At 38.8% G+C, this 25,628-nt stretch overlaps 1 non-coding gene across 1 annotated transcript; it reads right to left on the reverse strand.

The window, feature by feature from the left end:
* Nucleotides 1-18,154: 18,154 nt before the first annotated feature.
* LOC130947447 (small nucleolar RNA R71) lies at nt 18,155-18,261 on the reverse strand. Its single transcript, XR_009072682.1, has one exon. It is a non-coding gene; the product is annotated as a small nucleolar RNA R71 (small nucleolar RNA).
* Between the last annotated feature and the right edge of the window lie 7,367 nt (nt 18,262-25,628).

The following is a 25,628-nucleotide window of genomic DNA, read 5'->3' on the forward strand; positions in this document are numbered from 1 at the left end:
TATACTAAAAACTAACTAAATCATACTAAAAACATACTAAAAACAATGCCAAAAAGCGTATAAATTATCCGCTCATCAGTACGCACAAGTGGCAGAATATGCTCATTCATGCGTACATATGACCCCCATTTTAACGTGGGACATGAAAGCATCAATGTGGTATATGGACTGTCATCTGTACGCATGAACCATGCATACGCACAACAAGAGGATCAAGAGGCATCATGCGTACGCATATAGCATGCGTATGCACAACACCCAATTCGCATCCCACATGAGATTTCTTGCGTGCAATGCCTGGAGTAAAACAGAAGGCCAAAATTGAAGGAACTCAAAGCCACGTTCAAGGTTGGATACTCACGTACAACGTGACCAATCCAGGGAGTAAATTGAATGAAGAATGGGATTCACGTGCCACGTGAGATTCTAAACACTTTCTAGAGACCTCAATTAGCCACCAAAATCTCCAACTCCTCATCACTTGTGTGGTTACTTGAAGGCTCAACTTAAGCCCACTAATCACAGCATTTATTAAGGATTCAAAAAGAATAGATTGAGAGCTTTGCTAAAGGAAAACATTTATGATTTAGATTTGATCCTATTTTAATTTTGATTCTGTTTTTAAGTTTTGAATTTTAAATTTGTTTAGGGTTAGTATTTAAGAAAAGACACAGACATTTAGAAGGGGTTTCTTCTCTTTGGGAGCTAGACTTTTACACATTAGATTAGGATTTGAATTTTATGCACTATGGGCAACTAATCCTTCATTGTTAAGGTTAGGAGTTCTGTTCATCTTTTTATGGATTATAAATCTATGTGTTTTATTTTATATGAAGTCTATGCTTTGATTTATATAATGATTGAGTTTTCGTTCTTCATCCCTAAAGATTTAGAATTATTGGAAAATATTCTAACTCTGTGTGGGATTCTAAATATTGTTTTGGAAAAAATTAATATTTGAATTAGCTTGAAAACTCTTTCACACTACCTTTTTATTTCACTAGGAATAGTTTCAAAGAGTGTGCGACACTTTGTGAGTTTTAATTGTTTAGGAGTAGCTTGAATACGTGACATATAATTCAATCTAAGGACTAATTTTTGAAGCTTACTTGAAATTAAATTGGAATTGTGGTTCACCTTTTTTTCTTAAGTAATTGACTATGGAGTTAACAGTTAATTAGGTTAAAGAGAAATTAAATTGCCATGGAATTGGAATTCGATTATTTATAATTCGTCGTGATTGATCTTTACATACCTCATCTAAATAGACATAAGGATTGTTTTTCTAAAGAGTGAACAACTTTGACACCTTAACTATTTTTATCATCTTATGTTCTTAACTAATTTTAGTTTGTTTTTGTTTAATTTTCTATTTTCATGCTATTTACTATTGAAACTCTTAATTTTGATTGTCTGACTAGAATAATCGATTGACCATTGGTTTCTTAATCTATTAATCCTCGTGAGATCGACACTCACTCACCGTAAGTTTATTACTTGGTACGACCCGGTGCACTTGCTGGTAGTTTGTGGTTTGTAATCAAGTTTTTCTTGCCGTTGCCAGAAATTAATCATGGTTAACAAACTACCAATTAATTGATTACCTAGATTAGACAATTTTTCTTTTATTCTATTCATTTTATTGCTTTTAGTTCTTTTTTTTTCATTTATTAGTTAACTATTTGTGTTACTACCTCACTGAAAATTTCCTCAATTGTGACAAGAGGGATTCTCATTTCTTTTTATCCTGATGATTATGTTTCTGTAGAGTATTTTCAAGGAAGATGGAGTTTACGTTACCCTTTGATCAAGCTAATTATATAGGATACATCTTACTACCACAAATACTATCCTAATTGTGGTTGGAATACCCAAAACAAAGAGTGAGGAGTATGAGTAAGTAAACCATATGGGATACTTTCCCTGGCCATAACATGATTCACATTCCTATGAGTTGAACAACTATTTAAATTGTGGCTGAAAAAATCAATATCAAAGAGAATTCAATGTTCCATATCCCATTCATCAAGAGCCATTATCTCTTGGTTGTGCCTTGGAAAAATTACAACAAACCCTGGATGCATTTATGCAAGATTGCCGAACCTCACCTCCTAACTTTTCAAATCAAAACCCTTCACCACTTGAGTATGCCTCAACAAAAAATTCCTTGCAAAATCCATAAAACCCCCAAAATCTTCTCTTGAGCTTGCTCTAGAACAACTAGAAAGCCTCAAGAAGGAACTTAGAAGTACAAAAGGAATAAATGACACAACATCTTGCTGAGAAACATACCAATATCTTCTCTAGGCCAAGAGAACAATGCAAGGCCATAAGCTTGAAGAGTGGAGTAGTGTTTAGCAAGGATTATAAAGATCAAACAGAGGCTACAAAGGAGAAGTTAGAAGAGAAAAAGCAGGGCAAAGAGGCCCCTGTACCAACTAAAATTCCAATGAAGAATGAGGTTGTGGAGGCATACAAGCCTAAGATCCCATATCCTCAATGGCTACAAGAAGTGGCAAAAGAACAGTCAAAATCCCTCCCAAAAGAAGAAATGCAAAATCATGTAAAAGAAAGAGAGAAAAATAGCCAAGGGAGTCCACACTCCAATGAATCAGATAAGTGCTTGAAAGTTGATTTAATTGAATCATCAATCTAAGAAATTCTTTATGAAGGGGACACTCCAACCATTACACAATACCTAAGTCCTGAAACCAAAAAGGTGACAACAATCAAGGAAAGCGCTCAAAGAAGGATTGTGACTAATAAACAAGAGACAATATCCATGAAAAAGAGAAGGTCAGCAAGAAGCAATCCAACACCTACCCCAACAAGCAAGTTGAATCAAGATAATAACAATAAAAGAAAGCTTGTTATAAGGAATTCAAATCTGGGAGCACCAATTTTCTCCTCTTCTCCCTTGAAGTCATTTCTCTTAACCAATTGCAAGAAGAGAAAGAAAATTCAAGAACCAACGGTCAAGCTAGTGACATTAAAGAAGCGCTTGTGGGAGGCAACCCAACCTTCGGTATTTTCTTTTCGTCTTTCCTTTTTGCGTTTATTTATGGTTGTGTATGTGTTTCATGGATTAAGTTTGGTATGCTACACCAACAGGATACTAGCATCTCACTGGGCACTTGGCTTAGTTTCACACTGATTGTGTCACACTAAGTTTGGTATTGCCACACTTTTGCTAAGCAAGGTCCACCCCCATGCAAACACATTAGCAACCTAGTTATTTTATTTTGTTTTAGCTTTCATTTCATTTTGTTTTAATTTGGTTTATTTTATTTGAATAAGCTTCTGCATTACTTGATTGTCTTCACTTGTTCAGCATGTTTATCCCTATTTCCATCACCACTGTTTTCTTCTTTGTGCATGAGGACAACCAACCATTCTAAGTTTGGTGTTGAGTTGGAGGCTATTTTCTACATAGACTTAGAGAAGATGAAAGAAACAGTGATGATTAAGGTGGTATCATTTCCTTTAAACTTCCAGCTTTTGATTCTTCTATGTGCTTTCTATTCTATTTTTCTATTTTCATGTTTTCATATTGATGACAAGTCATCATATATCCATTTTTCAAGCTAATTTCACTTGTTTTGTTAGCATTTATGCACTTTCTTGCATCCTAAGTTAGTGATTTGGAGTGAAAATGCATAACTTCTCTAAATCAAGCAACCACTATGAAATTAATGATAAATCATGAGGTTTAAGCTAATTTTAATTGCATTTTAATTGATTTATAAGCCTCTTGAATTTAGTGATACTTTGAGTGGTTGTTTTGGTTTATTGTAGGTGAAGAAAAGAAAAGAAAATGAAAAGCGTGGCCTAAGAAAGTGTAGCCAAGAAAAGGAAAGCGTGGCCGAATCAAGAAATAGCGTGCCGCAACTCATAGGGGAAGCAACCTTGCCCTCCACAAGGGCAGAATGCCCTCTAGGAGGGCAGCATTAAGTGACCAAACCAAGACAAGGCAACCTTGCCCTGCCCACTCCAAGGGCAGAGCACAAAATGGTGCCTTGGAGCCAAGAGAAGCAAACTCTGCCCTGCCCTTGTGGAGAGCAGGATCGGGCTCCATGAGGAAAGAAATTCAAGGGAAAATGACACCCATGCAAGCTACAAGTTTCGAACAAGGGACCATGAGGAAGCCAAGGACTAAGGGTGACTATGGTGCCAAGAAACCAAGAAAATAACTAGCGTGTTTGCTTCCTCCGTGATTCGAACCCGAGGCGTGCAATATGGAAACTCTGCCCTGCCCTTGGCGCGGGCAGGGCAGCATTTGAAATTGGCGCATCACACACAAAACCTTGGCGCACCAACTTTGCTTCCTGGCACACCAACCGCGCGCAACATTCCTTTCCTGGCGCACCAAACCATTCCTGCCCTGCCCTTGGCGCGGGCAGGGAGCATCCCACGCATCAACGTGCAGCACGCGCACGCGCGCTCCTCAAGCATGGCACACCAAGCGCGCGCATCAACATTTTCTGCCCCCCCTTGGCGCGGGCAGGGCAGCTTCTGGCGCACCAATTTCTTCTTCATGCGCACCATGGCCGCACCAACTCCAAGCACCAAGCATCAATTTTCTGCCCTGCCCTCCACAAGGGCAGGGCAGCCTCCTGGGAGTGGATTTCATGGGCCGAAAATTCAAATTAAATTCCCATTTTAATTCATTTCTTCACCAATTCAAAAGCCCATCCAAACCCCATTATCCAATAATAGAAAGTGTATAAATAGTAGTTAGTTTGATGTAATTAGGACCTTTATGCTCACTTTTGAATTTTTACTTTTACCTTGGCTTTTGAATTTTCACTTTCACATTCCTTTGGAGTTTGAACTCTCTTGGAATTGTTCTTGAGAGAATTGGCCGAGAACTAAGAGGATCAAGGGAGAATTGATTGATCTCCTTCCTCATTTCCCTTGGGCAATTCTACTCTCTGTTTTTCTGAGTATTGGATGTGTGAAATTGGGGAAATTCTGTCCCAATTCCCATTCAAACTCTTTGCAATTTGTTTTCTGCATAATTCACTTTCAATTCTGTTCTTCTACTGCTTCATCTTTAATTTTCTGTCAATTGCTTAGTAACTTCAGATCTGGGAAGGAAATTGGGTTTTAGGCTCTGCTACCTAAGCCCTTGGGATCCTGAGATCACTTTTGGTTCTTCTGTGAACCTTTACTGCACTTTAATTTCCTTGCTGTTTAAATTTCTGTTTGCATCCAATTCAATTTCTGCTACTTTCATTACTGCAATTTACTTTTCCTTCGTTTAGATCCTGCAATCCCATTCCTCAATTCCCTTTTACATTCAAGCAATTTACATTACTTGCCATTTAAGTTACTGCAATTTACCTTTCTTGCATTTTAAGTTTCAGTTATTTAGTTTCTTGTTCTTTAAGATTCTGCAATTTTTCTTTCTTGCTCTCCAATTTACTGCCTATTTCCCTTTCCCCCTTTACATTTACTGTCATTTACTTTCTGTTAAACACAAATCACTCAACCAACACTTGATTTGCTTGACTAAACCACCCACTAAACTAAAATTGCTCAATCCTTCAATCCCTGTGGGATCGACCTCACTCTTGTGAGTTATTATTACTTGATGCGACCCGGTACACTTGCCGGTGAGTTTTGTGTTGGATCGCTTTCCACACATCAAGTTTTTGGCGCCGTTGCCGGGGATTGAAATAGATTGACAATGATTAAGTGAAGTGGAGGTCTAGATTAAGCACTCTTTCTTTTCTGTTATTCTAACTCCTACTAATACACTAATTGTTTGAATTTTTGCTTAAACTAACCAAAACCTCATTCTAGCTACAGATTGAAGTTCCATAGTATCTCTGGGTTTGTGTGTTTATTGTTGTGTGTTTGTATGTCAGGTATAGGAAGATCCTCTACTATCCACTCTGAAATTGATCAAAGGACTCTTCGGAGAATAAGAAGAGCTGAAAGAAGGAAGAATATTGCTGGAGAAGAAGAAGAATCTGAGGAAGAATTCTAAGATATGGAAGGAGATACCAATCACCCAGGAGGAGGAGCTAACAATGACCAACAGAGAAGAGTCTTGGCTTCATACACATTTGCAAATGCCAAGCACTGTGGGAGTAGCATTCTTCCTCCCAATGTCAATGCAAACAACTTTGAACTCAAGCCACAACTCATAACTCTGGTGCAAAACAATTGCTCTTTTGGAGGAGGGCCCTTGGAGGATCCAAATCAACATTTGTCTACTTTCTTGAGAATCTGTGATACGGTGAAAACAAATGGGGTACCTCCTGACAGCTACAAGTTGCTACTCTTTCCATTTTCTCTTAGAGATAAAGCAACTCAATGGCTAGAGACCTTTCCAAAAGAAAGCATCAACACTTGGGATGACTTGGTGAGCAAGTTCCTTGCCAAATTCTATCCACCTCAAAGAGTCCTAAGGTTGAAGACAGAGGTTCAAACATTCACTCAATTGGAGGCCGAGAGCTTATATGAAGCATGGGAGAGATACAAGGCTCTATTGAGGAAGTGTCCACCAGAGATGTTCACTGAGTGGGACAAGCTACAAAACTTCTATGAAGGCCTCACTCTTAAAGCTCAAGAAGCTCTTGATCACTCTGCTGGAGGCTCTCTACAACTCATGAAAACCACAGAGGAAGCTCGAAACCTCATTGATATGGTGGCCAACAACCAATATTTCTTTGCTCATCAAAGACAACGCCAACCATCACAGAGAAGAGGAGTCATGGAGTTGGAAGGAGTTGATTCAATCTTAGCTCAAAACAAGATGATGCAGCAACAGATTCAACAACAATTTGAGCAAATGGCTAAGAGAATTGATGGCTTGCAAGTGGCAGCAGTGAGCACCACAAGCCAACCTCCAACCACTTGGGTGCAAAATAAAGAAACTCAAGAGGAGCAACAACAAGAGCAAGTTCAATACATGCACAACCAAAATCCTGGAACAAATGAAGTCTATGGTGACACCTACAATCCATCTTGGAAGAATCATCCCAACCTCAGATGGGGAGACAACCATAATCAAAACCAACAACCATGGCAAAGAAACACAGGCCAAAACAATTGGAAAAACACAAACCACAACCCCCAGCCAACCACTAACCAAAATTCATACAGAAAACCACAAAACAACTACCCAAATTCTAACCAATACCCACCCAATAACCACCCAACTAACCAAAACACTTATCCTCACCCATCAACACCCCAAAATCAACCCACCTCACAAGACTCACAGAGAATCACCCATCTAGAACAGCTCATGGAAAAACTGATGAAAAACCAAGAACTGACCACCAAGAATCAAGAAGCTACCATGAAGAACTTAGAGAGGCAAATTGGCCAAATCTCTAAGAAGATCTCTGTTGAGAAACCATCAAGTTCACTACCTAGTGATACCATTCCCAACCCAAAGGAAGAATGCAAGGTGGTGCAACTGAGAAGTGGAAGGGTGTTAACAGAGGGTAACCAAGGAGCAACAAAGAAGCTTATGGAGAATAACAATGAGCCAACAAAGAAGGATGAAGCCATTAACAAGGATAAGATAAGCAAGAATGCTCCAGAAAAACTCACAGAGGAGGATAACAAGCCACAGAATCTGAAGAAAGGAAAGAAAATCATGGAGGAACCAATTCCAGAACAGCATCAAGTGGTGAAGAGCTCAACACCACCACTACCTTATCCACAAAGATTCCACAAGAAAACAAAGGACCTGCACTTCCACAAATTTCTTGAGACTTTCAAGAAATTGGAGATCAACATACCCTTAGCAGAAGCTTTGGAGCAAATGCCTTTGTATGCTAAATTCTTAAAAGAACTTATCAACAAGAAAAGAGATTGGAATGAGAAGGAAATGGTGATGCTTAGTGAAGAATGTAGTGCCGTGCTCCAAAAGGGAATCCCACCAAAACTCAAGGATCCAGGGAGTTTTGTAGTGCCATGCACTATAGGCAAACTATCCTTGGACAAAGCTCTTTGCGATCTTGGAGCTAGTATCAACTTAATGCCTTTGTCCATGATGAAGAAGCTCGCCATAGAAGAACTCAAACCCACCAAGATGTCACTGGTTATGGCAGACAGATCAATCAAGATACCAAATGTAATTGTGGAAAATTTGTTAGTAAAGGTTGGGAAGTTTATCTTCCCTGCAGATTTTGTAATCCTAGATACTGATGAGGAAGGCAACAATTCAATCATCTTGGGCAGACCATTTCTAGCAACTGCAAGAGCCATCATAGATGTGGAAAAAGGAGAAATGATTTTCAGAGTACACAATGAGCAGATGATCATCAATGTTTTTAAGTCAATGCAACACCCTCCAGAGCAGGAAGATCATTTGAGGGTGGATATGATAGAGAGCTTGGTGGAAGAAATGCTAGACAGTGATCAGCATGAGCAAGAAAAGGACAATTAAGAAATAATAGAGGAATATGTGGCTGAGGCTTTCATAAACAAAGAAGTGGAACCAAGCAAGAAAGAAGAGGTGCAAAAGCAAGAACTGAAGCCATTACCCTCTCATCTCAAATATGCATTTCTCGGGACTTCAGAAAACCTCCCGGTGATCATCAATTCATCCTTGACAAAGAAAGAAGAAGGAGAGCTTCTTGATGTTCTCAGAGCCCACAAGGATGCCTTAGGGTGGACCATTGACGACTTGAAAGGCATCAGCCCCACAGTATGCATGCATAAGATTCTTTTGGAAGACAATTCTAAAGCAGTAATTCAACCTCAAAGAAGACTAAATCCTGCAATGAAGGAAGTTGTCCAAAAGGAAGTGATGAAGCTATGGAATGCAGGAATCATATATCCCATTTCCGATAGCTCATGGATAAGCCCAGTCCAAGTGGTACCAAAAAAAGGAGGGATGACAGTCATTACTAATGAGAAGAATGAACTCATTCCCACCAGAACAGTGACAGGATGGAGGATGTGTATTGACTATAGAAGATTGAATGATGCCACACGCAAAGATCACTTCCCACTTCCTTTCATTGATCAAATGCTTGAGAGGTTGGCTGGCCATGCTTACTATTGCTTCCTTGATGGCTATTCTGGGTATAATCAGATAGTGGTGGATCCAAAAGACCAAGAGAAGACTTCATTCACATGCCCTGTTGGAGTTTTTGCTTATAGAAGAATGCCATTCGGATTATGCAATGCCCCAGCCACTTTTCAAAGGTGTATGCTTTCCATTTTCTCAGATATGGTTGAAAAATTTTTAGAGGTTTTCATGGATGACTTCTCTGTTTTTGGTGATAATTTCAAGACTTGCTTAAACCATCTAACTCTTGTTTTGAAACGGTGCCAAGAAACTAATTTGGTTTTGAATTGGGAGAAGTGCCATTTCATGGTACCTGAGGGGATTGTTCTTGGTCATAAAGTTTCAAGAAAAGGAATAGAGGTTGACAAGGCAAAAGTGGAAATAATAGAAAAACTCCCTCCACCAACTAATGTGAAATCTGTCAGAAGTTTCTTGGGGCATGCAGGTTTTTATAGAAGGTTTATCAAAGATTTTTCTAAAATAGCCAAACCTTTGAGTAATCTTTTGATGATTGATCAACCTTTTGTTTTTGATAAAGATTGCCAGCATGCTTTTGAAACTTTAAAACAGAAACTCACAACAGCACCAATTATCACACCTCCTGATTGGAATTTACCATTTGAACTCATGTGTGATGCAAGTGAAATTGCAATTGGTGCTGTACTTGGACAGAAGAAGGGAAACTTGCATCATGTCATATATTATGCAAGTAAAGTATTAAATGAAGCCCAAAAAAATTACACCACAACAGAGAAGGAATTGTTAGCTGTGGTTTATGCATTTGATAAGTTTAGATCATACTTGATAGGATCTAAAATTGTGGTTTATACTGATCATGCTGCTCTCAAGTATTTGATGTCAAAACAGGATGCTAAACCAAGGCTTATCAGATGGATTCTGCTCTTACAGGAATTTGACATTGAGGTGAGGGACAGAAAAGGCACTGAAAATCTAGTTGCTGATCATTTGTCAAGGCTGCCACCAGAGACAATTCAATTACCTGTGAATGAAAGCTTTCCAGATGAACATCTCATGCAAATCCAACAAACACCATGGTTTGCTGATATAGCAAACTACAAGGTGGGGAGAAAGATACCGCAAGAATTCACTAAACAACAAGTGAGGAAACTGATCAATGAAGCAAAGAAGTTCTTGTGGGATGAACCCTATCTGTTCAGAAGATGCTCTGATGGAATAATCAGGAGATGTATTCCTGAAAGTGAAACAAAAGACATATTATGGCATTGCCATGGCTCAGCTTATGGAGGACACTTTGGTCCAGAAAGAACAGCAGCAAAGATTCTACAAAGTGGTTTCTATTGGCCAACCATCTTCAAAGATGCCAGGGAATTTGTCCATCAATGTAACGAATGCCAAAGAGCAGGAGGAATAACAAAAAGAAATGAGATGCCACAGAACTTCATCTTGGAAATAGAATTGTTTGATCTATGGGGCATTGATTTCATGGGACCCTTTCCCCCTTCTTATTCATTCAAATATATCTTGGTAGTAGTAGAGTATGTTTCAAAATGGGTGGAAGCCATAGCCACAACTACCTGTGATGCACAAGTGGTTCTTCAATTCTTGAAAAAGCACATCTTTACTAGATATGGAGTACCCAAGGGTCTCATCAGTGATGGTGGTGGCCATTTTTGTAATAGACAAATGGAGAAACTCCTCCACAAATATGGAGTTATTCACAAGGTAGCCACACCATATCATCCCCAAACCAATGGCCAAGCAGAATTAGCAAACAGGGAACTAAAGAAGATCCTAGAAAAAACAGTTGGTAGCACAAGAAAGGATTGGGCTAGGAAGTTGGAAGATGCACTTTGGGCATATAGAACAGCATTTAAAACTCCTATTGGGAAGTCTCCATTTCAACTGTTATATGGCAAAGCTTGTCATCTCCCTGTAGAGCTCGAGCACAAAGCCTTTTGGGCCACCAAACTTCTAAATTTGGATTCTGAAGCAGCAGGAGAGAAAAGATTGTTGCAGCTGAATGAGCTAGATGAGTTTAGGCTAGAAGCTTACGAAAATACCAAGATATACAAAGAGAAAGCTAAGAGATGGCATGACAGGAAGATTTTAAAGAAAGAATTCAAACCTGGACAACAAGTTCTCTTGTATAACTCACGGCTCAAGATATTCCCTGGCAAGCTTGAGTCTAAATGGACTGGTCCATATTTGGTAACTAAGGTTTTTCCTTATGGGAGCATCGAATTACTAGATGAAGCAACAAAGCATCAGTTTACTGCAAATGGTCATAGAGCAAAATTGTACCTAGGAGGGCAATGGAACAAAGAGAAGGAGGTCCAGAAGCTGAATCCCTCTTGAAGCAAAAATGAAGATGTCAAGCTAATGACAATAAAAGAGCGCTTGTTGGGAGGCAACCCAACCTGAGGTAGTTTCTTTTCATAGCTTTTTCAATAAAAATGTTGAATGATTGGTATGCATTACAAGGAGCTAAGTTTGGTGTTGCACACCAAAACAATTTGAGGGAGAATGAAAACTTCTAAGTTTGGTGTTCCACCAAAAATATCATTTAATACATTCTCACCTCTTGCATGATTCTAACTCCAAGCAATCAACCATATTACTCAACTGTTAAATTGTTTTCTAGCTTTAATTTCATTCACCTTTAGCAAGAACACATGGTTTCAAATATGGTTAACTTGTTACATCTGAGACAGTGGCAAAATAATTAAGTTTCGTGTTCACACACCAAAATCAATCCAGGAGCCACACTCAGTATTGAACATACTAACCATATAATCAAGAGCTTGAGAAGCAAGCAACTTTGAGGATTATGCAGGACATGAATCAACAATTGAAGACACTATGCATTTTGACTCAAAGGGAACACAGCAGAAAGAAAAATCAAAAGGCTGCAACTTCAAAGGTTGTATCTGAACTTAATCCTTGCTGCTGTGTATTGTTTCGAACATGGAAACCCTTGTATGGCTTACTAAAGTGTTTATCTAGTTGCAAGTGAAATTGTTTGTGAAAATGCCAAGTCTGCATAATGCTTGTATCCATCACTTAGCTTTGAATATTGTCTTGTTTCCCATATGCTTGAATAAAAGAGTTTGGTTTGAATTGAAAAGTAAAAAAAAATCCAATGTTGCATGAGTATGAATGGAAGTTGGTGGTGGCACATGTGTTTGATTAAATGCATAACTCATGAAATAAATGTTGCATAATATCATTCCCATTCAATTGTAAGTTAGCTTGCTGTTACAAAGACTCCTATCAATAATGAAACAACCCTTGGTAACAAAAACAGAAAGAAAAAGGAAGGAAAAAGCCAAAATGGCAAGAAAAAAACAAAGAATAAAGGTTGGACACCAATGGTTTGAACCTTAGGACAAATGCCTGTGGTGTTCTTGTACTGAGATCTGCTTGGATGAGTAAATTCTAAGGGGTATTTTGAAACCCGGTCACTTAGATCAACTGATTTGGGATGGCCAATTGAAAATCCACAATAAAGAGCAACTTAGATACAAAGCACTTAGTGATCCAAAGAGATGCTGGGCATCAATGATCCTAGGAAGAATTAGTGAGCTAAGTGTCTGTGGTGGAAAGATGTTGAGCAAAATAAAAGAAAATGAAGCCAAAGGCTAAGCTGCAACATTTAACACCAAACCTCTTAAAGAATAAAAAGCTTGTTAAAGCATTATAAGCCAAGAAGAGTTAGCAAGGGAGTGAGTAAAAGGTGAGTCTTATAACAGCAAGTTTAGCAAGCCTTTGAAGAAAGATATGTATTATGCAGCAGTAACAATAAGTGAGTATCATTGTCTGCATAAATGCCCCATAAATTGAAGTTCTGCTATCTGCATAATAAGGATTTGTGTTCTTTTCTTATTCATATCATTTACTCTTAGTTTTGATGCTTGCTTGGGGACAAGCAAGGATTAAGTTTGGTGTTGTGATGACAAGTCATCATATACCCATTTTTCAAGCTAATTTCACTTGTTTTGTTAGCATTTATGCACTTTCTTGCATCCTAAGTTAGTGATTTGGAGTGAAAATGCATAACTTCTCTAAATCAAGCAACCACTATGAAATTAATGATAAATCATGAGGTTTAAGCTAATTTTAATTGCATTTTAATTGATTTATAAGCCTCTTGAATTTAGTGATACTTTGAGTGGTTGTTTTGGTTTATTGTAGGTGAAGAAAAAAAAAGAAAATGAAAAGCGTGGCCTAAGAAAGTGTAGCCAAGAAAAGGAAAGCGTGGCCGAATCAAGAAATAGCGTGCCGCAACTCATAGGGGAAGCAACCTTGCCCTCCACAAGGGCAGAATGCCCTCTAGGAGGGCAGCATTAAGTGACCAAACCAAGACAAGGCAACCTTGCCCTGCCCACTCCAAGGGCAGAGCACAAAATGGTGCCTTGGAGCCAAGAGAAGCAAACTCTGCCCTGCCCTTGTGGAGAGCAGGATCGGGCTCCATGAGGAAAGAAATTCAAGGGAAAATGACACCCATGCAAGCTACAAGTTTCGAACAAGGGACCATGAGGAAGCCAAGGACTAAGGGTGACTATGGTGCCAAGAAACCAAGAAAATAACTAGCGTGTTTGCTTCCTCCGTGATTCGAACCCGAGGCGTGCAATATGGAAACTCTGCCCTGCCCTTGGCGCGGGCAGGGCAGCATTTGAAATTGGCGCATCACACACAAAACCTTGGCGCACCAACTTTGCTTCCTGGCGCACCAACCGCGCGCAACATTCCTTTCCTGGCGCACCAAACCATTCCTGCCCTGCCCTTGGCGCGGGCAGGGAGCATCCCACGCATCAACGTGCAGCACGCGCACGCGCGCTCCTCAAGCATGGCGCACCAAGCGCGCGCATCAACATTTTCTGCCCCGCCCTTGGCGCGGGCAGGGCAGCTTCTGGCGCACCAATTTCTTCTTCATGCGCACCATGGCCGCACCAACTCCAAGCACCAGGCATCAATTTTCTACCCTGCCCTCCACAAGGGCAGGGCAGCCTCCTGGGAGTGGATTTCATGGGCCGAAAATTCAAATTAAATTCCCATTTTAATTCATTTCTTCACCAATTCAAAAGCCCATCCAAACCCCATTATCCAATAATAGAAAGTGTATAAATAGTAGTTAGTTTGATGTAATTAGGACCTTTATGCTCACTTTTGAATTTTTACTTTTACCTTGGCTTTTGAATTTTCACTTTCACATTCCTTTGGAGTTTGGACTCTCTTGGAATTGTTCTTGAGAGAATTGGCCGAGAACTAAGAGGATCAAGGGAGAATTGATTGATCTCCTTCCTCATTTCCCTTGGGCAATTCTACTCTCTGTTTTTCTGAGTATTGGATGTGTGAAATTGGGGAAATTCTGTCCCAATTCCCATTCAAACTCTTTGCAATTTGTTTTCTGCATAATTCACTTTCAATTCTGTTCTTATACTGCTTCATCTTTAATTTTCTGTCAATTGCTTAGTAACTTCAGATCTGGGAAGGAAATTGGGTTTTAGGCTCTGCTACCTAAGCCCTTGGGATCCTGAGATCACTTTGGTTCTTCTGTGAACCTTTACTGCACTTTAATTTCCTTGCTGTTTAAATTTCTGTTTGCATCCAATTCAATTTCTGCTACTTTCATTACTGCAATTTACTTTTCCTTCGTTTAGATCCTGCAATCCCATTCCTCAATTCCCTTTTACATTCAAGCAATTTACATTACTTGCCATTTAAGTTACTGCAATTTACCTTTCTTGCACTTTAAGTTTCAGTTATTTAGTTTCTTGTTCTTTAAGATTCTGCAATTTTTCTTTCTTGCTCTCCAATTTACTGCCTATTTCCCTTTCCCCCTTTACATTTACTGTCATTTACTTTCTGTTAAACACAAATCACTCAACCAACACTTGATTTGCTTGACTAAACCACCCACTAAACTAAAATTGCTCAATCCTTCAATCCCTGTGGGATCGACCTCACTCTTGTGAGTTATTATTACTTGATGCGACCCGGTACACTTGCCGGTGAGTTTTGTGTTGGATCGCTTTCCACACATCACATATATCTTGTCATCTTTTCCGAACTTACTACTTGAGAAGTCTTCTTAAGCATTCTAATCACATGAAAAAGAGTTGCTTAGATGGAATGAAGTTGAATTTAATAGATTAAAGTCCTATGATGATAAGTGGTAGTGCATTAAGTGTGATCATCATCGATTGAGCCAAAAGGGTTGATGATCTTGTATCAAAAGAATGGATAATTCCTTATGAGCATGAGACTTAGAAAGGTATTATGAGACTTCTGACCAAAAGAAAAGAATCCTTGAACTTGAATTGAAAAAGAAAAAGAAAAAGAAAGAGAAAAAGAAACAACAAAGAAAAATTAAGATAAAGATCAAAAGTTGCAAAGCTCTGAGCATCAATGGTTAAAGAGCACAGTTATGTGTTTGTGGTTTGATTGTCCAAGGATAGGGCTTCGGTGATTAGATCTGAGGGGTGATTCATCACTTGGTAACTTGGGCCAACTGGCCCGGGATTATCGATCGAAAGCCCATCATCAAGAGTTCCCTTGAGACAAAACATTTAGAATTCAAAAGAGGTTATGGACATCAATGGCTGGAAATTTAAAATCTTTAACTATATGCTTGTGATGTGAACGTGTCAAGGAGTGGCATGGGTAATTAGATCTGAGGGGTGCCTTATCACCTGATAACTTAGGCTAACTGGCCCAGAATTATCAATTGAAAGCCCATCATCAAGAGTTCTCTTGAATACGGAGCACTTAGAGTTGACAACCCGAAAAAAATTTTTGTTTCAAAACAATTATTCAAAGATCAATAAAGAAACTTGCAAGAAGGGTCTCAAAATATCATCCGAGCCTTAGCTTTTAGGGATACTTCATTCTTCAGAATTCAAGATTCATTAAATAAGGAAGAGAATCAGTGACACTCACATGGTTTGCTAAACCCCACTCCTAAGAGGGACAAAAGTTTCAAGAAGGATTCAATCCCCATTTATCTAAAACAATTATTTCTTTCCTTCTCTTTTTCCATGAGGACAAGCAAAGTATTAAGTTTGGTGTTGTGATACGTTTGCATATTTATTATTTTTCGCTTAGAATTATATTCAATAAACTAAGAATTATTGCAAGATAAGTAGTGATTTCATGATTAATTAGGAAATACTTTGAGTTAGTGTGCGTTCATTGATTACAGGATAATTTAGAATAGAATTGGTGAAGATTAAGGAAAAAGGAGGCCAGGAATCACTTTGAGCAAGAAAGAGCAAGAATAGAAAAGCAAACAGAAAGCTCTTTGGACTAAAAAGAGAGCTCCTTATGTTGAAATCAAGTTTCACGTACAACGTGGGAGAGCAAGCATGCCACGCCAACCAATTATGCCTTCCCAGTGGCTCTAGGTCTTTCAGTGTGCAACATGGGAACATTGGCGTCCAACGACAAAATGGAAGCCGTGCGTACACATGACCCGTGCGTACGCATGACCCATGCGTACACACAAGCGGCAAAATATGTTCATTCATGGGTACACATGACCCCTATTTCAACGTGGGACGTGAAAGCATCAACGTGGTAAATGGGCTATCATGCGTATGCATGACACATGCGTACGCATGTAGCATGGGTACGCACAACACCCAGTTCGTTCCCACGTGAGATATCCTGTGTGCAAGGCTTGGAGCAAAATAAAAGGCCAAAATTGAAGGAACTCAAAGCTAGGTTTAACGTGGGATACTCCACGTACAATGTGACCAATCCATGGAGTAAATTGAATGAAGAATGGGCTTTACGTGCCACGTGAGATCCTAACCACTTTCCAGAGATCTCAATTAGCCACCAAAATCTCAACTCCTCATCACTTGTGTGGTTGATTTAAGGCTCAACTTAAGCCCACTAATCACAGCATTTATTGAGGATGCAAGAAGAATAGATTGAGAGCTTTGCTGAAGGAAAACAATTATGATTTAGATTTGATTCTATTTTAATTTTGATTCTATTTTTAAGTTTTGAATTTTAAATTTGTTTAGGGTTAGTATTTAAGGAATGACGCAGACATTTAGAAAGGGGTTTCTCCGCTTCGGGAGCTAGGCTTTTACACATTAGATTAGGATTTGAATTTTCTGCACTATGGGCAACTAACCCTTCAACGTTAAGGTGGATAATTAATCTAAGTGTTTTATTTTATATGAGTTCTATGCTTTGATTTATATCATGATTGAGTTTTCTTTCTTCATCCCTAAAGATTTAGAATTGTTGAGAAATATTTTAACTCTTTCTTGATTCTAAATATTGTTTTGTAAAAAAAATAATATTTAAATTAGCTTGGAAACTCTTTCACACTACTTTTTTATCTCACTAGGAATAGTTTCAAAGAGTGTGTAACACTTTGTGAGTTTTTATTGTTTAGGACTAGGTTGAATACGTGACACATAATTCAACCTAAGGACTACTTTTGAATCTTACTTGAAATTGAATTAGAATTGTGCTTCACCTCTTTTTCTTAAGTAATTAACTAAGGAATTAGCGGTTAATTAGGTTAAAGAGAAATTAAATTGCCAAGAAATTGGATTTTGATTATTTATGATTTGTCATGATTGATCTTTGCATACCTCACCTAAATAGACATAAGGATTATTTTTCTAAAGAGTGAACATCTCTGACACCTTAACTATCTTTATCATCTTATTTTCTTAACCTATTTTAGTTTGCTTTTGTTTACTTTTCTATTTTCATTTTATTTAATATTGAAACTCTTAATTTTGATTTTCTGACTAGATTAATCAATTGAGCATAGCTTGCTTAATCTATTAATCTTCGTGAGATCGACACTCACTCACCTTGAGTTTATTACTTGTTACGACCCGGTGTACTTACCGGTAGTTTGTGGTTTATAAAATTCATATTAGTCTGCAGAAGATCTGATTAAGCACCTAAAAGATTTTCAAGTGGTATGCCCAACCACTAGACGGCATGGGTCAGATGAACTTGCAATTTTGGTATTCGCTTTCCCATTCTCCATTGAGGAAAAAGCGAAAGAATGGTTTTATACTTAGCCTGATAAGGTGGTTACTAACTGCGATCTATTATGGAGAGAGTTTTTGGATAAGTCTTTTCCTCCTGAGATGACTGATTGGCCGAGAAAAGAGATTTCTTGTATCATGCAAAAGGCATCTGGAAACACTCCATGAATATTGGGAGCGATTCAAGAAGTTACCTGATGCTTGTCCTTACTATCGAGTGGAAGTTTTGGTATTAATTATCTACTTTTATCAAGGCCTCAAGCCCCAAGATAAAATCCTCCTTGATGCTTCAAGCAATGGTTCGCTGTGAAGTATAAGATGGTAGAGGAGACTTGGCAACTTATCTTTGATTTGGATGAGTCCACATAATATTTGAGAGCAAGAAATTCTCAACCCAAGGCTATTGTTGAAGTATCTCCAACTGAGTATCACCCTCCTTAGGCAAATCCACCACAACCAACAAGCACCCCCAAGAATTCAACGAGCACCGTAACAATACCAACTTGAAGGGCCACCAAGAGTGTGTGGTATGTGTGTTTGTAATTTCCACAACACTGATGAGTGTCCACAACTCCAAGAGGACAACGTATTGGCGGTTACCAATCCTTTCTACAACTGCTCAAACTACCATCCTGAGAATCAAAGTCCTTATCAATAAGAGAATAATTATAACCAAGAATGAGGGGATAATTCTAGCCAAAAGTGGAACCAACAACCCCACAACCAATCATACAACCCTCAACCATACCGCAATCAACCACAGATATCAACCTCCTCACCAAAGACAATAACTTCAAATTACCCATTGGTGCATGAAAATTACTTCACACTGTGTAATTCCGCACAACTGACCAGCAAGTGCACTGGGTCGTCCAAGTAATACCTTACGTGAGTAAGGGTCGAATCCCATGGAGATTGTTGGCTTGAAGCAAGCTATGGTTATCTTATTATTCTCAGTCAGAATACCAATAGGGTTCTTTAATTTCAATTGTAAAAAGAATGAAAGGGCATAAAATAAATAATTGTTACGCAATAATGGAGAATATGTTGGAGTTTTGGAGATGCTTTGTCCTCTGAATTCCTGCAACATAATGCTTTCTCACTTTCATAAATGCAACTCCTTCCATGGCAAGCTGTATGTAGGGCGTCACTGTTGTCAATGGCTACTTCCCATCCTCTCAGTAAAAATGGTCCAAATGCTCTGTCACAGCACGACTAATCATCTGTTGGTTCTCGATCATGTCGGAATAGGATCCATTGATCCTTTTGCGTCTGTCACTACGTCCAACACTCACGAGTTTGAAGCTCGTCACAGTCATCCAATCCTTGAATCCTACTTGGAATACCACAGACAAGGTTTAGACCTTCCGGATTCTCAAGAATGCCGCCAATGGATTCTAGCTTATACCACGAAGATTCTGATTAAGGAATCTAAGAGATTCTCATTCAATCTAATGTAGAACGAAGGTGGTTGTCAGGCACACGTTCATGGATTGAGGATGGTGATGAGTGTCACGGATCGTCACCTTCTTCATATTAAAGCGCGAATGAACATCTTAGATAGGAACAAGCGTGTTTGAATAGAAAACAGAAATAATTGCATTAATTCATCGAGACGCTGCAGAGCTCCTCACCCCCAACAATAGAGTTTAGAGACTCATGCCGTCAAAAGGTATAAAGTTCAGATCTAAAATGTCATGAGATACAAAATAAGTCTCTAAAAGTTGTTTAAATACTAAACTAGTAACCTAGGTTTATAGAAAATGAGTAAACTAAGATAGATGGTGCAGAAATCCACTTCTGGGGCCCACTTGGTGTGTGCTAGGGCTGAGACTTGAGCTTCTCACGTGCCTGGGCTGTTTCTGGAGTTAAACGCCAGGTTGTAACCTGTTTCTGGCGTTCAACTCCAACTTGCAACCTGTTTCGGGTACTGAACGCCAGAATGCAACATGGAACTGGCGTTGAACGCCAGTTTACGTCATCTATCTTCGTGAAAAGTATGGACTATTATATATTGCTGGAAATCCCTAGATGTCTAGTTTCCAACCCAATTGAGAGCGCGCCAATTAGACTTCTGTTGCTCCAAAAACTCCATTCCGAGTGCAGGGAGGTCAGAATCCAACAGCATCAGCAGTCCTTTTTCAACCTAAATCAGATTTTGCTCAGCTCCCTCAATTTCAGCCAGAAAATACCTGAAATCAGAGAAAAATACATAAACTCATAGTAAAGTCCAGAAATATGATTTTTGCCTAAAAACTAATAAAAATCTACTAAAAACTAACTAAAACATACTAAAATCTACATGAAATTACCCCCAAAAGCGTATAAAATATCCGCTCATCACCCATCCTTCTTCAATCCAACCACCCATGGATGATACTCTCTGCCTCCTTCTTCGAGAACAAAAGGAGGCAAGAAGGGAACAACAAGAAGCAACCAAGTGTTAAGACGCTATCTTAGCAACTTTGGCCGATGCCGTATCCTGTTGGTTGTTCATGCAATCATCCAACAACAATTCAAACTCTTCTCAACCTTCGAGACCAAGTGGGATTCTCAACCACTTTCAAACCTAAGGATGGCCTTAATGCCACCACCTTGAGGTCTGGTACCATATTAGAGGAGGTGGTTCCCAAGGATTCAATTGCTATGGAGGATGCATATGAAGAAGAAATTGTTGAGCTAGAAGATATGGATGAAGATGAGGGAGAAGAGGTTGTTCGGGAGGAGGAAGAGCAAGGAATGACCAATAAACCCAAGAGAAAGAATGTCATGGAAGAACACATTCCCATTCCTTTTCTAACTATGGGAAAAACGGCTAAGAAGCATGTGGAGTTAGACCTCAACATGGTGAAAATCTTCAAAAAATTCGAGGTAACTGTAACACCCTAATCAGTCTAAGCTTTACCTTGCGTCATAAAGCAAAGGTTAATAAGAGATTACGATAGTTCTAAGCTCATACATATAATATATAGAAAGAATTAATATAATCTAGAAGCCCGATGAAGGATATAGCTCAAAAATAGGATTTAAAAGCGCAAACGTACTCACGAAGCTACTAACTTAAAGCACAAGAAACAGATACAACATAACAAAATATAATAGTATAATATCATAAGAATCTAGCCACGGCTCGTGGAGTTTAAGTCGGCTAGCTATATACAAACCTTATAGAAACCAGACAGTGAAAGAGCTTATACAAGTTTTGTTCTCTCAATTACAAGCCTCTAGGCCAAAAACAAAATAAAAAAATGAGAGATGTATAAACAAAACAAAACAAAAGAGACTCCAAAAGTAACAAGATCCTCCGCTTTTGTCACCATCCAAAATAACTCACCGAGGTAGGTTGCGACCTGCGTCAGAAAAACACAACAGAAATATGGTATGAGAACCGGAGGTTCTCAGTATGGTAACAGTGTCCAATGATGTAGGATATAAGACTCCGGGATGCCAAAGGCAATCCTAAGCTCCATATCCATCACAAGATCTCAATCTTAAGGCATACTAAAGAAATAAACCATATATATATAAATCTTAACATAAACGAACAGGGTACTCTATCTTAGGGGATTTCTAATCTAACCAAACACCGCTGTCCCACAGGCTTCACCAACCTATCCTCCATGCGATCCCATCACCACCGCCTTCCAAACCTCCTCAATGTCAGCAAAAATCACAATTATATACAATGCAAGTAATTCACAAGTAGAAGCATATAAGACAAGTAACTCAAGTAGCAATTAGACATGTTATACAAATAGGTATAAAATTACAAGTCGGCGAAGCAAGCAAACAGATAGAAAATGCACATGATGAATGCCTATCCTACTGGTTGTGATATCACATTGTCGATTCAACTGCCAACCCGACACATCTCCATGGAGATGTCGCCCTTCGGAATTATCATTGGGAACCCCCGAGATATAGTGCTCGGATCATTGTCTAGGGTTTTGCGCCTGCATGCTCTATTGATTCGAAGGAATGCGAGCGGGATACTCTTGCCACAGACCTCACATCTCAACGTAAGCAGAACGAACCACCGCCCTTACGCCGCCGTTGCTACCTCAACAGGCGAGATCCAACCATTGTCCCTGCCGGGCGCATAGCGTCTCATAATCTCAATATAAAACAGTAGTTTAGTGATTCTTCAGAAAACATTTTCAATTCATCAATGACTCATCATTTCACAACCGAGTCCTCGACTCAATCTAAACCACTATCACATCAATATTTTCATTTTGAACTCAACAGTTCGTCAGTTCTCATCTCATATACCAATCATTCTTTACACACCATCAAACCGCCCTCAGTGCACCAGAAATCTAGACTTCCGTTTTCTAATTTTCCCAAATAACATTATCTAAAACCCTTAAGTTCTTTCCCATGTTTTAAATATCTAAAACTAGGCCCAAGAGTCTTAAAATGGTGTTATAGAAGCTTACAATCTTGTTGGGAAGGTGAAATAGTTGAAAATAAAATTTAAATTTGAGAAACAGAGCGTGTGCGTACGCACAGGGGTGTGCGCGCGCACGCTCTGGAGAGGTTTGAAAAAGTGTGCATACGCACAGGTGCCAAAATTCACAATGTCTATTCGCTCGTACAACCTGTGCTAGCGCCCTCAACAGACTGACCTTCCCAACGTGTGCGTGCACATAGGGCTGTGCGTGCGCACAGGTTGTAATTCCTCAATGGTATGTGCACGCACAGGCTGTACTAGCGCTGCAAGCAGGAAGCCTCTCTCTGCGTGTGCGTACGCACAGGTCTGTGCGTGTGTGACGTCGGAATTTTTGCCAGTAAAGAATTTCATAAAAACAGTCGCGTTGTAGATATAGTCTCTAAACCGACAGAAATCCCTTTGTACAAACGTTTTGGTTGTCACAAGTAACAAACCCCTTTAAAAATTGTTAACCGAGTATTTAAACCCCGGGTCGTCTTCTCAAGGAATTGCAGGGAGGTATGTTCTTATTATTGGTTATGGAGAGTGTAAATTTGGGGTTTCAAGAGTGAGGAACAAGTATGGCAAATAATTTAAATGACAATTAAAATAAATAAATACTGTAAAACAAATCCTTTGGCAAGGTACGAGAAATTGGAAATCCAGACTTAGTTATTCTTATCAATAATAATGAAAGTTGAATCTTAATTCTACTTAGTCAACCTTTGCTAAAGCAAAGGAAAGTCAATGGACTAATTAATTGACCTTCGAATCCTATTTATTTCCTAAGAAAAGGTTGGGATTATTGAAGTTCAGTTTTATTAGCAAAGATAACAGTTATCAATTATGTTGAGCTAAGATAACTCCTGAGTTACTGATTTCTTAACCAAGACCAAAAGGAAGGAAATTAAATCTGCTGGAATAACAATATCTTCAGATTAGGGATAATAAAAAGGGACAATCATAAACTGAAATACCTCAAATTATATTAAATAAAAATGTCAATTCTAACATGGACAATATCAATAGCCAATTGGGCAACATCAATCAAACACAGTAAAAACTTCAGAGTAAACAAAAATAGAAGAGAAATTAAATAGTAAAAGGAATATTAAACCTAGGATCGAGAGTCACTCTTAAAAACTAAGAGAAGTCCTAAATCCTAATCCTAAAAGAGAGAGAGGAGAGAACCTCTCCCTCTAAAACTACATCTAAAACATGAAAAGTGAATTGTTAGTGAATGATCTGAATGGATGCAATCCCTCTACTTTATAGCCTCTAATCTGAGTTCTCTGGGCCAAAAACTGAGTCAGAAACAGCCCAGAAATCACTTCTAGCGCTTTCTGGTCCGTACAGGTCGCGGACAAGTGACGCGGCCGCATGGCTCACGCGGCCGCGCGGGTTGCGTTCCTACCAGGTCACGTGTCCGCGTAACTCACGCGTTCGCGTCGCCTGGCGTCGGGGCAGCTATAACAAATTATATTCGAATCGAAGCCCCGGACGTTAGCTTTCCAACGCAACTAAAACCGCGTCGTTTGGACCTCTATAGCTAAAGTTATATCCGTTTGAGTGCGAAGAGGTCAGGCTGGACAGCTTAGCAATTTCTCCGACTTATTGTATTCCTTCTACTTTTGCATGCTTCCTTCCCATCCTCCAAGCCATTCCTGCCCTATAATATCTGAAAACGCTTAACACACATATCAAGGCATCTAATGGTCATAAGAGAGGATTAATAATAAGCAAATATAAGATCAAAGAAGCATGTTTTCAATCAAAGCACATAATTAGGAAGGCAAATGTAAAACATGCGAATTATATGAATAAGTGGGTAAAGAGTTGATAAAATCCACTAAAATAAGCACAAGATAAACCATAAAATATGGGTTTATTAGTGTGCACATGTTTAAATTTTCGCAGGGGTGTGCGTGCATACATACCAGAAATCACAAAATTATGCAACTTTGCATAATTTCAGATTTTTAACACCAACTTTGAATTATCATAACTTTCTCTATAAAAATTCAACTCTTACAAACTTTATATCAAATTGAAGGGTTTTGAATAAACTTTAATTCTAAATAAGTTTCAACACATTTTGAAAACTGAGATAAAAGTTATAATCAGACAAAGTTCACAAAAATTTCCTTTTTACCAAAAACCACAAGTACTCCAACTTTCCAAATTCTCAAACCACATCCAACCAAAACAATACCAAACTCCCATTTACAACACATTCTACCCTCTTGCATCAAAATTCATCATTTATAAAATATTTCCATCTCAATTCACTATTCTCACCCATCAACATCAAAAGTGCAATACCACAATCAATCCCCTTTCAACTTTTCCAACTACATTACCAAATCATCAACATCAATATCACATATACCAACACAAATCACTTCTCAACTTCACATAATCATTCATCCTCATCATATCATTATCAATCATCATGAACAAACTCAAAAATCATCAATCCATCATAAATTATCACATATCATCATTCAACAACTCAACAACCATTTTAATTCAAACATATCCTATGGGTCACTAGCCTAAGTGTCCATGAATATTATATACTACATAGAGGAAACCGAAATCATACCTTGGCCAATTTTCAATATGTCTTTAACCTAAAATTGAGCACAAGCAAGCTCTCAACCACAATCTAAACTTTCAATCCCACTTCAACAAGCACCAACAAGTTCCAATAGCTCCCAAACTCACAATAATCAAGCTATAAATGCATAAACCATCACAAATCAACCTAGGGCTCAATATAAACAAAATCTCACAAGGGTTCAATGCCTCTTACCTTGTCCAATAGTTTTGGAAGCCAAAATCTAATGCTAAGCAAGGATTAGAGTGAACCTAAATACCCAAAAATTACAAAATCTCACTTAATCAAAATCCTAAAACTCGAAATTTTGAAGAGATGAACTAAGAAGGATTCGAGCTTTCCTTACCAATTTCTTATATGGGTCTTGTAGAGCTCTTCACAAGGAATGCGTAGCCATAAACAGTGCGGCGATCGGAGCTCTATAGCTCAAGATATGAGCCTGTGAAGTTCTATGTGAATAGTGTTTCTCTCTTCTCCTCTCCCTCGTTTCCTTTCAGCATGAATGGGTGTGTTTGAGTGTGTTATGGCTGTTTG

This window comes from Arachis stenosperma, chromosome 1 (genome assembly GCF_014773155.1).
Source record: "Arachis stenosperma cultivar V10309 chromosome 1, arast.V10309.gnm1.PFL2, whole genome shotgun sequence".
Taxonomy (NCBI): domain Eukaryota; kingdom Viridiplantae; phylum Streptophyta; class Magnoliopsida; order Fabales; family Fabaceae; genus Arachis; species Arachis stenosperma.